We start from the raw sequence: 16,016 nt of genomic DNA, 5'->3' as shown, positions 1-16,016 counted from the left end.
GTGCATGTATCCTTTTGAATCACTGTTTTTGTATCCTTTGGATAAATACCTAATAGTGCAGTTGGCTGGATCATAGGATGGTTCTATTTATATATTTTTTTGTTTTAAGTTTATTTATTTATTTTGAGAGAGACAGAGACAGCATGAGCGGAGGTGGGGTAGAGAGAGAGGGAGTGAGAGAATCCCAGGCAGGCTCCACACTGACAGCACAGAGCCCAATGCAAGGCTCAAACTCACAGAACCTGAGAGTTTATGACCTGAGCTGAAACCGAGAGTTGGACGCTCAACCAACTGAGCTACCCAGGCACCCCAAGATAGTTTTATTTTTAACTTTCTGAGGAACCTTCACACTGTTTTTCCAAGTGGCTATACCATTTTTCATTCCACAGTGTAAGAGGTTTCCCCTTTCTCTCCATCCTTGCCAACACCAGTTGTTACCTGTGTTGTTAATTTTAGCCTTTCTGACTGGCATGAGGTGATACCTCATCATAGTTTTGATTTCTGTTTCCCTGATGATGCGTGATTTTGAGCATCTTTTCATGTGTCTGTTAGCCATTTGTATGTCTTCTTTGGAAAGAATTTCTATTCAGGCCTTCTGCCCATTTTTTAACAGGATTATTTGTTTTCTTGGGTGTTGGGTTTTATAAGTTCTTTATATATTTTATTTTATTTTTAAAAAATATTTATTTTCGGGAGAGCACAAATCAGGAGGGGCAGAGAGAGGGGGACAGTGGATCCGAAGCGGGCTTTGCACTGACAGGCTGGCAGCAGCAAGCCTGATGTGGGGCTCAAACTCATGAATCGCAAGATCATGACCTGAGCCGAAGTCGGACACTCAAGTGACTGAGCCACCCAGGTACCCCAGTTCTAACCCTTTATCAGGTATGTTATTTGCAAATACTGTATCTTCTCTCATTGCAGAGGTTTGTTTTGTTATGCAGAAGGTTTTTATCTTGATGAAGTCCCAACACTTTATTTTTGCTTTTGTTTTCCTTGCCTCAAGAGATGTATCTAGTAAGAAGTTGCTACAGCCTGGCCCCTGTCAAAGAGGTTACTGTTTGTGTACTCCTCTAGGACTTTGATGGTTTCCTCTCCCACACAAAGGTAGGTCTTTCATCCATTTTGAATTTATTTTTTTGTATGGTATAAGAAAGTGGCCAGTGTCATTCTTCTGCCTGTTGCTGTCCAGTTTTCCCAACCCCATTTGTTGAAGAGAGTGTCTTATTCCCATGGGATATTCTTTCCAGCTTTGTGGAAGATCAGTTGACCATATAGTTGTGAGTTCATTTCTGGGTTTTCTATTGTTCCATTGATGTATGTGTTTATTTTTGTGCCAATTCCATACTGTCTTGATCACTACAGGTTTCTTTTTTTTAAAAAAAAAATTTTTTTTAATGTTTATTTATTTTTGAGACAGAGAGAGACAGAGCATGAATGGGGGAGGATCAGAGAGAGGGAGACACAGAATCCGAAACAGGCCCCAGGCTCCGAGCTGTCAGCACAGAGCCCGACGTGGGGCTCGAACTCGCGGACCGCGAGATCATGACCTGAGCCGAAGTTGGCCGCTTAACCGACTGAGCCACCCAAGCGCCCCGATCACTACAGGTTTCTAATATAGCTTGAAGTCCAGAATTGTGATGCCTCGAGCTTAGCTTTTCTTTTTCAAGATTTTTTTGGCTATCTGGGGTCTTTTGTGGCTCTATATAAATTTAAGGATTGTTCTAGCTATGTGAAAAATGCTGGTGGTGTTTTGATAGGTGTTATATGAAATGTGTAGATTGCTTTGGGTAGTATAGACATTTTAACAATATTTGTTGTAATCCATGAATGTGGAATGTTTTTTCATTTCTTTTTTTTATTTTAAAAGGTTTCTTTCTTTTTTAATTTATTTTGAGAGAAACAGTGTGCCAGCAGGGGAGAGGGGCAGAGAGAGAGGGAGAGAGAGAATCTTAAGCAGGCTCAATGCTCAGCAACAAACCCAATGTGGGGCTCAATCCTACAACTGTGAGATCATGACCTGAGCAAAAATCAAGAGTTGGGCGCCCAGCTGACAGCCACCCAGGTGCTCCTGTTTTTTTATTTCTTTGTGTCATTTTCAGTTTCTTTCATCAGTGTTTTATAGTTTTCAGAGTACAGGTCTTTCACCTCTTTGGTTAGGTTGATTTCTGGGTATCTTATTATTTTTCGTGCAATTCTAAATGGGATTGGTTCCTTGATTTCTCTTTCTGCTGCTTTATTATTGATGAATAGAAGTGCAACAGATATCCGTATGTTGATTTTGTATCCTGTGACTTTAATTAATTCGTGTTATCAGTTCTAGTAATTTTTTGGAGTTTTTTGGGTTTTCTGCATAGAGTATCATGTCATCTGCAAATGGTGAAAGTTTGACTTCTTTTCTTGCTGATTTGGATGATTTTTATTTCTTTTCTCTGATTGTTGTGTTTAGAACTTCCAGCACTATGTTAAATAACAGTGGTTAGATTGGACATCCTTGTCTTGCTCGTGACAATAGAGGAAAACCTCTTAGTTTTTGCACATTGAAGATGATATTAGCTGTGGGTACTTTGTAAATGACCTTTATTATGTTGAGGTGTGTTCCTTCTATCCCTACTTTCTTGAGGGTTTTTAAAAAGAAACGATGCTGTATTTTGTCAAATGCTAGGTTGACTAATTTGTTGGCATATAATTTTTCATAATATTTTCTTGTAGTTGTTTTTCTGTGGTGTTGGTTGTTCTTTTGTCTTCTCATTTGTGATTTATTTATTTGGGTCCTCTTTTTGATAAATCTGGCTAGGGGTTTATTGATTTTATTAATGTTTTGAAGGAACCAGCTCCTGGTTTCATTAATCCGTTCTACTGTTTTTGTTAGTTTGTTTTTTAGTTTTTGTATCATTTATTTCTGCCCTAATTTTTATTTCTCCTCTGCTGTCTATATGCTTTGTTTTTTGTTCTTTTTCTTGCTCCTTCAGGTGTAAGGTTAGGTTGTGTATTAAGATTTTTCTTACTTCTTGAGGTAGGCCTGAATTGTTAAATACTTCCCTCTTATGACTGTTTTTGCTGTATCCAAAAGATTTTGGACCAGTGTGATTTTATTTTCATTTGTTTCCACAGTTTTTTTATTTCTTTTTTATTTTCCTGGTTGACCTATTGTCTACTCACATGTCGTTTAACCTCCATGTATTTGTCCTCTTTTCAAATTTTTTCCTTGTGCTTGACTTCAAATTTCATAGTGTTGTGGTCAGGAAAGATGAATGGTATGATCTCAGTCTTTTTGTACTTTTTGAGGCCTGATTTGTGACCTAGTATGTGATCTGTTCTGGAAAATATCTCATATGTACTTGAAAAGAATGTGTATTTTGCTGCTTTAGGATGGAATGTTCTGAATATATCTATTAAGTCCATCTGGTCCAGTTTGTCATTCAGAGCCATTGTTTCCTTGTTGATTTTCTGCTTAGATGATTTGTCCATTGATGTAAGTGGGATGTTAAAGTCCACTGCTCTTATTATTATGAATGATGTTCCTTTATGCTTGTTAATTGTTTTATATATTTGGGTGGTTCCAAGTTAGTGGCATAAATATTTACAATTGTTAGATGTTCTTGTTGGATAGACCCCTTTATTACAATATAGTGCCCTTTTTCATCTTATGTTACGATCTTTGGTTTAAAATCTAGTTTGTCTAGTAGAAGTATTGCTACTCTGGCTTTCTTTTGGCATCATCTGCATGGCAAATGTTTCTCCATTTCTTCACTTTCAATCTGTACGTGTCCTTAGGTCTAAAATGAGTCTCTTGTAGGCAGCCTATAGGTGGGTCTTGCTTTTATTTTATCCATTTTTACACCCCGTGTCTTTTGTTTGGAGCATTTAGTTCATTTACATTCAGAGTAATTATTGATAGATATGAATGTAGTGCCATTTTATTACTTGTTTTTACATTGGTTTTGGAGATTTTATCTTTCTTTCTTTCTAATTTTTATTGCTTTTGGTCTTCCTTTGTACTTAAAGAGTCCCCTTTAATATTTTTTTGCAGGGCTGGTTTAGTGGTCACAACGTTCTTTAGTTTTTGGTTGTCTAGGAAACTTTCTTTCTCCTTCTATTCTGAATGGTACCCTTGCTGGATAGAGTGTTCCTGGTTGCAGATTTTTCCCATTCAGCACATTGAAAAATCATGCCACTCCTTTCTGGCTCACAAAGTTTCTTTGGAAAGATCTGCAGTTAACCTTATGGGTTTCCTTTTGTAAGTTAGGGACTTTTGTCTAGCTGCTTTTAGGATTTTTCCTTTATCACCATATTTTGCAAATTTAACTACAATATGTCTTGGTGTTGGCCTGCTTTTTTAAATTTTGTTGGGAGTTCTTTGTGTCTCCTGGATTTGGATGTCTGTTTCCTTCCCCAGACTAGGGACGTTTTAAACTATTTCCTCAAATAAACTTTCTACCCTTTTTTTTTGTCTTCTTCTGGGGCTCCTATGATATGAATGTTACTATGTTTGATGGAGTCACTGAGTTCCCTGAGTCTACTCTCATGATCTGTCATCCATCTTTCTTTCGTTCAGCTTCATTATTTTTCATAATTCTGTCTTCTATATCACTTATTTGTTCCTCTGCTTCTTGCGTCCTTGTGGCCATTACAACAGTTGCTTTCGAATGTCAGTTATATTTTTCATTTCTGCCTGATTTTTTAAATTCTTTTATCTCGGTTGTAAGGATCTCCCTAATGTCCCCTATGCTTTTCTCAAGCTCAGCAAGTATCTTTATGATATTTGTTTTAAATTTTCTATTAGACATATTACTTATATCTGTTTTGATTAGATCTCTGTGACCTTTTCTGGTCTTTCTTTTGGGATGGATTTCTCTATCTTGGCATTTTGTCTAGGCCACTGTCTTCTGTGTGTTAGAAAAGCCTGTTATGTTTCCTGGTCCTGAAAATAATGGCTTTATGAAGAAAATGTCATGTAGTGTCCAGGGCCTGGCACTTTAGGGAATGTCTCTAGTAAATGCTGCATGCACTCTGGTGCTGTGTTTTGGCCGCTCTATCCCTCAGGTCATTCTTCTGTAGTGGTTCTCCTTGCCTTCAGTGGGCAGTGTTTGGACCTTGGGCAGAGTGTGGTGGGTTTTAATTAGGTATGCTCTGGTCTTGTTAAATGAGCCCTGATGCTACTTCCACTAGAACTGAAGCCTTGCCGAACTCTGTGGTTGGTAGACTTGGTGTGTTGGGAGTTTCTGTTGGACTTTTGGGATAGGAGCCTGCTGTGCTGGTCATTAGGCACACTTGTTGGAGTAAAACAGTACCAGCAGAGTGTGGGGGAAGGCAGGAGGATGGGTGGGATTTGGTATAAGCAGTTTAGGCAGCCAGTGTTGGTGCTGTGCTATTTACTGAAGTTGGTTCATGCTGATGGATGGGGGAGAGAAATGGCTCCAGTCAGCATTTTGTCCTCAGAGGGAGAGTTCGTGCTCGCTGCTCTAGGGAAGCACTCCAGAAAGAGCAAATAATTTTCCCTCCTGTGTTCCAAGTGTTTTTCAGATCACTGTTTTCACACTGTCTATCTTTAGGTTTGCCTGCCTGGAGCAGTGCAGTGCACTTTGGGCTCTATTACATGCAAGTCTGCTGACTTTTAAAACTCCAAACTTTAGGAACTTGGTGTGGCAGGGACATGTGCTGATCTTCTGGGGAAGGGTCTCTCCACACTGGGACTGATGAAGGTTTGACAGAGAAAGGCAGTCACACCAGAGTGTAAGGGTGTGGGATTTGGAGCAAAGCAGGCAGGCTCAGAGGTGTCTCTGCATCTATGCTGAAGGGTGGGGGAGGGAAATAGCGCCGGCTGGCTCTTTTGTCCCCTGAGAGGTAATGCCACCTCTCACAGATGTGCTCTAAGAACAGCGAGACTGTGCACCATAGGTGATCCTCAGATAACACCGTGTGCCTCAGGGTTGCCTATCTGCCTTTTCTTCAGGAGTAGGGCAGTAAGGTACCCTCAGGTCTCTGTCCCAGCCAAGTCCATGGACCTCTGAAACTCCATCCTTTAACCCCCACTGATTTAAAAAACTCATGAAAATCAGCCTCTTGGGTTTAGTAGCCAATAGCTTTGGAGAAGTGTTCTCCTTGTGCATATACCTGTGTACTCCACTCTTCTCTCACCTTCCTCCACAATCAGCACTCCCTCCCCTCTGCTGCACCCATGATCCATTTCTCCCTAAAACTGGGTGTTGGCACTTCCTACTTTCCCCAACATGGGCTCTTCTCTTTCTCTGGTTGTGTAATTTTTTCTGTCAGTTCTCAGGTCGATTTCTTGGGTATTCAGAATGATTTGATAATGATCTAGCTGAGTTCAAGGGATGAGGCAAGCCTAGGGTCCCCCTACAATGCTGCCATTTTAGCTTTTTCTTTTTTCCCAGTTCTCATATTTTAAAAATATTGCCAATCTGGTTGGTGAGGAATGGCATTACAGTGTTTTTTAAATTTGTATTTTTAAAAATTTTGAGTTTAAAGTTTTTCTTATATTTAAGTATCATTTTTATAGGCTTTTCTTTTTCAAGTAATTGCTTCTTTTTCCATTTACCTGTTAGATTTTTTGATACTTTTTCCTGCAATTTTAAAGATTTCTTTATATATTTAATAGGATATAACCCTTTGTGGAGATAAATTGCAAATATTTTCCCCGGGTTTGTTAGTTACCTTTCTTCCTTTTTCTTTCAATTTAGATATAATTTACAAATAAATTAAAATTGACAGTAATTTATTCACTTGTTGAAGGGTTTTTTTGGTGATGAATAAAGCCTCTGAATATTTGCATACCAGTTTTGGTATAGATATTTATTTTTATTTTTGTCTTAGGTAAATACCTAAGAGTAGGATTACTAACTCCTACGGTAAGAGTATATCTAACTTTACAAGAGACTACCAAATGATTTTCTAAAGAAGCTTTACCGTTTTATATTCCCACCTGAAATGTATGAGTTTCCAGATGTTCTACATTCTCACCAGCATTTCATAGTGTTAAAAAAAGCCATGTTAATAGGTGTTTAGTAGTATCTTCTTGTTGTAGACTCTAAGTCTAAAGTTCTCTTTTGGCCAGCAAAAGAGCAGGATGCAGGATTAAAGCGAGAGATGGCTAATGTCTGGGAAGAGACAAGAGCCCTGAATGAGGGTCCTTGCCCCGTATTTATTCAGATCAGAAGGCTTACAAATGTGGTGGACATGCATAAAGAGACAAACTGGGAGCATTAACTTGGGGACGTGAGGGGAAAGGGGGGTTTTGAAGGTACACAGTGTTTGGAGTTTGGGTCAATATAAAGCAAAATCCTGGTGCTGGGCAGATGGGCGGGTCGTTGTTAATGGCAGACCGGAGGTGCAGTGTCTGTTTGACTTAGCTAGCCTAGGGGATGAGACAGATAGGGGAAATAACCTCAGGGTTAACAAGGCACCTTGTCTTTTTTTAACCATCTCCACACTGGGCTGCTTCACCTGCAGCACAGCCGTCTTTAGCCCAATTTGCCTGTTTACCTAACTTGGTCCTTTCTTCCTGTGAAAGCAGCTTTCTGCTATAGTACTAAATTTGGGGTGCTTCCACCCTGAATGTATAATCTTATTTATTTCATATACCTATGTATTGGACACCTTTGTGCCCCTATATTTGGGCCTTTGCCCCTCCCTCTCTATTCTGGGGGCTCTGCACCCCTTTCTATTTTGGGGTGTCTTTGTATCCCCTCTCTATTCTGGGGTGCATTTGCTCCTCCTCCATGTTCTTGCGGTGCCAATCTGGTTTACCCAAACTTGGGTGTGAGCATTCTATGGCTTTGAATTTCTTTATGCCTTGTTAACCCGTTGGTGTAAGCCTGGGGGATTCCTAAGCCTATCCCCCACATCTTGTCATTTTAATTTGCATTTCCCTAATAACTATGATGTTGAGTATTTTTTCATGTGTTTTTGACATTTATATCTTTGGTGAAATGCCTGGTCAGAATTTTTGTCCTTTTTAAATTGTGGTGCTTCTCTTAGTATTGAGATAGAATTTTTTTTATATTTTCTATATATAAATCCTTTGTCAGCTGTATGTATTGTGAATATTTTCTCCCATTCCCTGGTGTGCCTTTTGGTTTACTTAAGTATGTTATTAAGAGATCAGAATTTTTCTGGTGAAATCTATTTCATAAATTTTTTTTCTTTTTGGTATGTACTTTATGTTTTTTATCTAAGGAGTATTATGCCAAAGTATGGAAAATACTGTATGTTTTTTTTCTAGTTTTATCATTTTATTTCTTACATTTAGGTCTTTTAGTCTATTAAAGGTAATTTAACTTACTCTAATTAATTTTACTTATAAAACAGTTTTCAACTTACAGAAAAATTGAGCAAATAGTACAGAGAGTTCCCATAATACTACTCCTCGGCGCCCCCCCCCCCCCCAATCATACACAGTTTGCCCATCTTCATTAGTGTGGTACATTTGTTATAATAAATGAACTAATAGTCATATTATCATTAACTGTAGTCTGTAGTTTATATTAAGGTTCACTCTTTGTGTCCTACAGTTCTAAGGGTCTTGACAGATGTGTGATGTCATGTATCTAACATTGTAATATTACACGGAATAGTTTCCCCTGTGCACCATCTATTTATCCCTTCATTTCCTCTGCCCTCACCCAAGTCTCTAGCAACCACTGATCCTTTTGTCTCTATAGTTTTTCCTTTTCCATATCATATTGTCTGAATTACATAGTACGTAGCCTTTTCAGATTGGTTTCTTTCACTTAGCAATGTGCTTTTATAGTCCCTCCATGTCTATTCATGGTTTGATTGCTCATTTCTTTTTAGTGCAGAATAATAATCCATTGTCTGGATGTACCATAGTTTCTTTACCATTCATCTGCTGAAAAACATCTTAGTTCCTTCTAATTTTTGGCAATTGATGTATTATTAATTAAACCCGTACCTTTATGAATAAAACTGCTATAAACATCCTTGTTCAGGTTGGTGTGTAGACATAAATTTTCAGTTCTTTGGGGTAAATACCAAGAAGTGTGATTGCTTAATTGTATGTTTAGTTTTGTAATAACTGTCAAACTATCTTCTGTAGTGGCTGTGGTAATTTTGCATCTCACTAGCAATGAATGAGTTTCTGTTGCTCTTTGTCCTTGCTAGCATTTGGTATTACCAAGTTTTGTTTGTTTTGGGGGTTTTTTGATTTTTGTTTTTTGTTTTTCTATTTTAGCCATTTTGATAGGTGTGTAGTGGGGTTTCATTGTTTTAGTTTATAGTTCTCTTATCACATATGTTGCACATCTTTTCATCTCCTTATTTTCTTTGGGTGACTATTCAGATTTTTTTTTTTGACTAGGTTTCTTATTTCCTAATTGTTGAATTTTATGAGTGTTTGTATATTTTGGATACAAGTCCTTTATCTGATATGTGTTTTGCAAAATTTTCTCTTAGTCTGTGGATTGTCTTTTCAGTTTCTTTTACAAAGCAGTATAACCTATCAGTTATTTCTTTCATGGATCATGCTTTTGGTGTATCAAAATTGTACTTAAAGGAAATATTTAAGACAATTATGGTATATATGGGGGAGGGTGAAGGGTCATAAAGGAAGGGTGGTTTCTACACTTGATTTGAACTAGTAAAATGTTGACAGTAATAGTGATATATATAGAGAGCAGTCCCTAAAAAGCCATATAAAAAACATACTCAGAAACAGAAGAGATAAACCAGAATTCCAAAAGAAATGTTAAAGTAACCCACAGAGAGGCAGGTTAAAAGAAAAAGAAAAAAGAATACCAAGAGAACAAAGGAAAAATAAAATGCCAGATGTAAGCACTAATACATTAGATTTAAATGGTCTGACTGTACCACTTAGAAGAGACTGTCAGAATATTGTAATAGCTGTGACCCAATTATATGTGTTAATAAGAAACTCACTTCAAATATGATTATACAGGCAGATTGAGGGTACAAATGTAGGCAGAGTATGCCATGCAAACCTTAATCAAAGGAAAGCAGTAGTGACTATTTCTTAAAAAAATTTTATTGTTAAGTAATCTCTACATCCAACATGCTGCTTTGAACTTATAACCCCGAGATCAAGAGTCACATGCTCTACTGACTTGAGCCAGCCAGGTGCCCCAGTAGTAACTATTTTAATATTGATTAAGTAGGCTTTAGACAAAAAAAAAAAAAAAAAAAAAATTGCTAAAGGGGACGATACTTTGTAAAGATAAAATTCACTTAGATTATATGACAGTCCTAAAGTATATGTACCAAGCAATAGAACTGTAAGACTTAAGCAATCTTTTCACAATTGGCAGAACAGTAAGACAGAATATCAGTAAGTATATAGGAGAACTCAATAGTGTTGTAAACCAATAAGATTTAAGTGGCATTTATAGAATATTTTACCTAATAAATGAAGAATATACATTATTATTTTTTAATTAATAAGGGTTCATTTTTTTAAAGTTTTAAGTTTACAGAAAAATTGAGAAAATGCAGATGGTTCCTATATATCCTTCACAACCCCTCCCCCATAAAACCAGTTTTCTGTATTACTATCGTGTATTGGTATGGTACATTTATCACAATTGAACCAATATTGATGTATTATTAACTAAGATCTATAGGTTGCATTAGGGTTCACTCTATACATATTTGTTTTTGTCAAATGTTAAATTATAATATCACATTACAGTATCACATAGAGTAGTCACACTACTGTAAAAATCCCCTGTACTCCCAACTTTTCATCCATCCCTCCCTTCAAACTCCAAACAACTACTGTATTTTACTCTCCTTATTTTTGTGCCTTTTCCAGAATGTCATACAGTTGGAATCATATATTATGATTATGATTATGATTAGCCTTTTCACTTTATTTCTTCACTTAGCAACATGCGTTTAAGGTTCCTCTATGTCTTCCTGGCTTGTTAGTTCATTTCTTTTTATTGCTGAATAGTAAATACATACTGTTTTGTAGTATTTTCTGTACTCTTTGGACCAAATATTAGCCATGAAACAAACCTCAACAAATTTGAAATAATTTAAATCATACTTAGTGTGTTCTGACTTTAATAGAATCAAACTGAAAATTCAAAGTAGAAAAACAACAAGGGACTTTCTAACTACTTGGATATTAAACGTCTCTTTTAAATAATCCGTGGGTCAAAGATAAAGTCTCAAGGAGGAAAATTTTATATATATGCATCTGAAAGAAAATGTAAGCACAGCTACCAAAATATGTGAGACAAAGTATTAAAGCATGGTATGGAGAAGAATTTATATCACTAAATACTTTTGTTAGAAATGAGGAAAGTTCTCAATTCCATAATTTACTTCCCACTTCAATAAAGTAAAAACGGGGGTGGGGTAGGGGAAGGAGTATAATTAATCCCAAACCAGCAAAAGGAAGGAAATTAATGAATTTGAGAGTAGAAAACAATAGAGAAATCAGTGAAACAAAAAATAACGTTGGTAAACTTCTTGGAAGTATAACAAAGATAAAGAAGACAAGTCACAGTATCAGGAAAGATCCTATAGCCCTTGAAAAGATAAGGGCATAATATGAATGAGTTTATACTCATAAATTAATCACCTTAGAACTTAAAGACCAGTTCTTCAAAATCAACAAACTACTTAATCTAAACCACAATTAAAAAAAATTTTTTAATGTTTTTTTTGAGAGAGTGAGAGAAAGACAGAGTGAGAGCAGGGGAGGAACAGAGAGAGAGGGAGATGCAGAATCTGAAGCAGGCTCCAGGCTGTGAGCTGTCAGCACAGAGCCTGACATGGGGCTCGAACCCACAAACCATGAGATCATGACCTGAGCCGAAGTTGGACACCTAACCGACTGAGCCACCCAGGCGCCCCTTTTTAAAAATTTTTTTTAAATCTTTATTTATTTTTGAGAGAATCTAAACCACAATTAAATGCACAACTTGAATAGTCCCATAGCCATTAAGGAAATTGAATGTGTAATTTGAAAGATTCTAAATAGAAATCTTAAGACCCAGGTGATTTCAATGTTATATACTGCAAATTATTTAAGAATAATTAAAATCAACTTTATGTAATCTCACCGAAAAAAATAGAACTCATTTTGACCCTAATATTACCCTAATATGAAAACCATTCAAAGTTAGTACAAAATCCCCACAAAAGTCCAGACCAATGTCTTTCACTACCTTAGACCCAAAATAGTTTTGACATATTAGCAAATTGAATCTAGTCCTGTATGAGAAGAATTATACACCATGACCAGTGGAATTTTCCCAGGTATGCAAGGCTGGTTTAGCATTTGAAAATCAATCAGTATAATGCACCTTAATAACAAATCATGTGATTATATTAATTGATGCCAAAAAGGCATATGACAAAATCAAATGCCCATTTGTGATAACTTTCAGAAAATCAGGAATATAGCGTAACTCTGTTGACTTGATAAAGAGCATCTATAAAAAAACCCACAGGTAACATCATATATAATGATGAAAGATTGAATACAAAACCCTTGGGTCAGGAAAACGGAAAGAATGTTACTCTTACCTCTCTTACTCAGCATAGTACCAAAAGTTCAAGCCATAGGAAGGCAAGAAAATGAAATAAAAGGTATCCTAATTAAAAAGAAAGAAATTTGTCCCAGGGTGCCTGGGTGGCTCAATTGGTTGAGCGTCCGACTTTGGCTCAGGTCATGATCTCGCGGTTCATGAATTCGAGCCCCACTTCGGGCTCTGTGCTGACAGCTCAGAGCCTGGAGCCTGCTTCAGATTCTGTGTCTCCCTCTCTCTCTGCCCCTTCCCTGCTCATGCTCTCTGAAAAATGAATAAATGTTAAAAAAAAATTAAAAAAAAAAAAAGAAATTTGTCCCTATTTGCAGATAATATGTTTGTATATGTAAAAATTTTCAGAGTCTACAAAAAAGCCCCCCAAACTCCTTAGAATTAGTGATTTTAGCAATGTCACAGGCTCTAAGATCAATACACAGAATCAGTCATATTTCTGTATATTATTGATTTATATATGAAAATCAAAATTTATAAATACAATTTATAGCTACTCTAAGGAAATATAATACTTAGGTATAAACTTAATGAAACATGTATAGGATCTGTATTCCAGAAATTATATTTAAATCCTAGGATGTTTTTGTAGATATAGACAAGCTTATTCTAAAATTTGTATGAAAAAGTAAAGACCCTAGAATAGTTAAAACAATCTTGAAAAAGACTAAATTGTTGGAATCATTCTACTCGTTATTAATGCCTACTGTATATCTAGAATAATCAAGGTATTATACTGTATATCTAGAATAATCAAGGTAGTATTGTACTAGTAAAGGGATGGACACACATCTCAATGTAACAAAATTGAGAAATGAGAAATAGACACAATTATGCTCAACTGATTTTGACAAAAACAGAAAAAGTTCAGTAGGGAAAGAGAGCCTTTCAACAATGGTACTTGAGCAACTGGACATCCAAAGGGGAGAAAAAAGACTCTTGACCTGAATTTTATACCTTATACAAAAATGAACTGAAAACAAATTATAGCCTTCAGTATAAAATGTAAAACTTAAAACTGTAAAACTTCTAGAAGAAAACAGGAGAAATTCTTCAGAATCTTGGCGTAGACAAGGAGTTCATATACTTCAAAAGCATGACCCATAAAAGGAAAAATTGATGAATAAAACCTTGTGAAAATTAAAAACTCTTATTCTGCTGAAGACGCTGGGTAAGAGGTTATAAAGAAAAGCTACAGAGTGGCAGAATTTATTTGTAAACCATGTTATCTTGCGTGTAAATACTAGCATTTACAATACATAAAAAAATTAGAGAATAGTAAAAACAGACCACCAATCCAATTAGAACATGGACAAAAGACATGAAGGGATATTTCAAGGCGGAAGATATGCAGATGGCACATTAGAAAAGGAAGAGCTGGGGGCGCCTGGGTGGCTCTGCCGGCTGAGCGTCCGACTTCGGCTCAGGTCATGATCTCACCGTCCATGAGTTCAAGCCCCACGTCGGGCTCTGTGCTGACAGCGCGGAGCCTGGAGCCTGCTTCGGATTCTGTGTCTCCCTCTCTCTCTGACCCTCCCCCGTTCATGCTCTGTCTCTCTGTCTCAAACAATAAAATAAAAACATTAAAAAAAAATTTAAAAAAAAAAGAAAAGGAAGAGCTGTTTAACATCATTAGCCATGTTTGAAATACAAATTAAAACCACTGGGAAATATATCTACCTATTAATAAAATGAAAAATAGTGGTAACACCCAAGTATTGGTTAGGATGCAGAGAATCTGGATTACTCCTGCGTTTTTGGTTGGAATGTAAAATGGTATAGCTGTTCTAGAAAAGTTTGGTGGTTTCTTATATCAAACTTGCAACTGCCCTATAATCCAGCAATTATACTCTTGAGTGTAAAAAATAAATCCCAGAGAAATGAAAACTTATGCTCACAGAAAAACCTGTGTATGAGTGTTCATAGCATCTTATTCATAATATTAAGAATGGAGAAATGCCCAGATGTCTTTTAATAGTTAGATGCCTTAAACAAATTGTGGTGCATTCATTGCAAGTTGTTGTTACATTAACATTTGTTAAGTAGGGCCCCTTAGGATGTTTGATTGTGAGCCCAGGTTCTATAAGAGACCACAAGGGAAACTGAAATAAGAGTTTATTATTCACTGGTCCTTGGAAGGAAGTACACAGCACATCTTCAGGGGCCACATGAAGTCAAGGCAGGGTGCAGGCAGACAGCAGGTCAGGATTTGGGGTACATGCCTTTGTTAGGGTCTGTAGGTAGTGCTTTGGGGTTTTGGGGCTGAGACTGGATTGATCAAACTGGAGAAAGTAAGGTTTTGGTAAGCTTTTCAGGGGTCTAATATAAAGAGTACGCAAGGGAAAAGCCCTGGGAGGCAAGGGAAACTGTCACAAGGGCCATTGGGGAAGTTATATCAGGACTTAACATACAGTTGTGACTCTGCAGGCTATTATCTAGGACATGTGCTTGCATGAAGAGCTAATGTCAGTTTAGGGCCCCTTCAGGCCTATTGGCCAAACAAAATGGATGCTGAGGCAGCAACACTATGGGGGAGGTTAGCTAAACTCTTGACACATGTAAAATACCACTTAGGAATAAAAAAGAATGAAGTTGATAAAACAACCTGGGCAAATCCTCAGAGAATTCTGCCAAATGAAAAAAATCCAATTGTGAAAGATTACATATGATTTATATAATATTCTTAAAATGACAGAATTATGGCAATGGCAAATAGAGTAGTGGTTGTTAAGTTCAGGGATGGGGTTGGGTGCAGGAGGGTGATGGGTTATGAAAGATTACATGAAATATCTTTGTGTTAATGGAAATGTTCTGTATCTTGACTACCAATAAAGTATCTTGGTGGTGACGTAATATGGTTTTGTAAGCTGTTGTTGGAGTAATGTGGTAAATAGTAAAAGGGTTATCTTTGTGTTATTTATTACAACTGCATACGAATGTACATTTATCTTAAAATTGAAAATTTAATTAAGAATACTCTGGTCTTAAGTAATTGATTTATCAGACCTCTTTTTGTGTAGATTTCAAGTTATCTGGGTAAGCCTTTGTTGTCTTTTCTGTTTTTAGTTTTTGTTTACTTATTTTTTAAAGTAGGCTCAGGCTCCATGCCCAGCGTGGAGTCCAACATGGGGCTTGAACTCACGACCCTGACATCAAGATCTGAGATGAGATCAAGAGATGGATGCCTAACCACCTGAACCACCCAGGTGCCCCTAAGCCTTCATATTAAATGCAAGTACGTTATCATCTTAATGTCTGGAACTTAACTGTTTAGCCAGTGAACATGTTTTGAACACAGCTCAGAAGTAGAATGAAAAGTATTTTGAATATCTAAAAGAGGTACAGCAGTGTCTGTACTAGAACTTACGTTGAATTCATTTCAGTGTATCTCTCACTTGAAGCCTTTAAGTACATAATTCTAATAAGTCTGGTTTCCAAGTCTATGACAGATTTAGAAGGTAGAAGAGGAGT

The 16,016-nt window shown here is 36.8% G+C and overlaps 1 long non-coding RNA gene across 4 annotated transcripts in view; it reads left to right on the top strand.

The window, feature by feature from the left end:
• Positions 1 to 16,016, top strand: part of LOC145713887 (uncharacterized) — an 82,302-nt gene that overhangs the window by 15,647 nt on the left and 50,639 nt on the right. For all 4 annotated transcript variants that reach the window (XR_014136709.1, XR_014136711.1, XR_014136710.1 and 1 more), the window contains 2 exons: positions 1,004 to 1,104; positions 15,636 to 15,780. This is a non-coding gene — a long non-coding RNA (uncharacterized LOC145713887). The remainder of the gene's footprint in view (positions 1 to 1,003; positions 1,105 to 15,635; positions 15,781 to 16,016) is intronic.

Source organism: Panthera onca, chromosome X, assembly GCF_046562875.1.
Source record: "Panthera onca isolate mPanOnc1 chromosome X, mPanOnc1 haplotype 2, whole genome shotgun sequence".
In the NCBI taxonomy this organism is placed as follows: Eukaryota; Metazoa; Chordata; class Mammalia; order Carnivora; family Felidae; genus Panthera; species Panthera onca.
The sequence above is the reverse complement of the archived record's forward strand: the minus strand, read 5'-3'. Positions and strand labels throughout refer to the sequence as shown.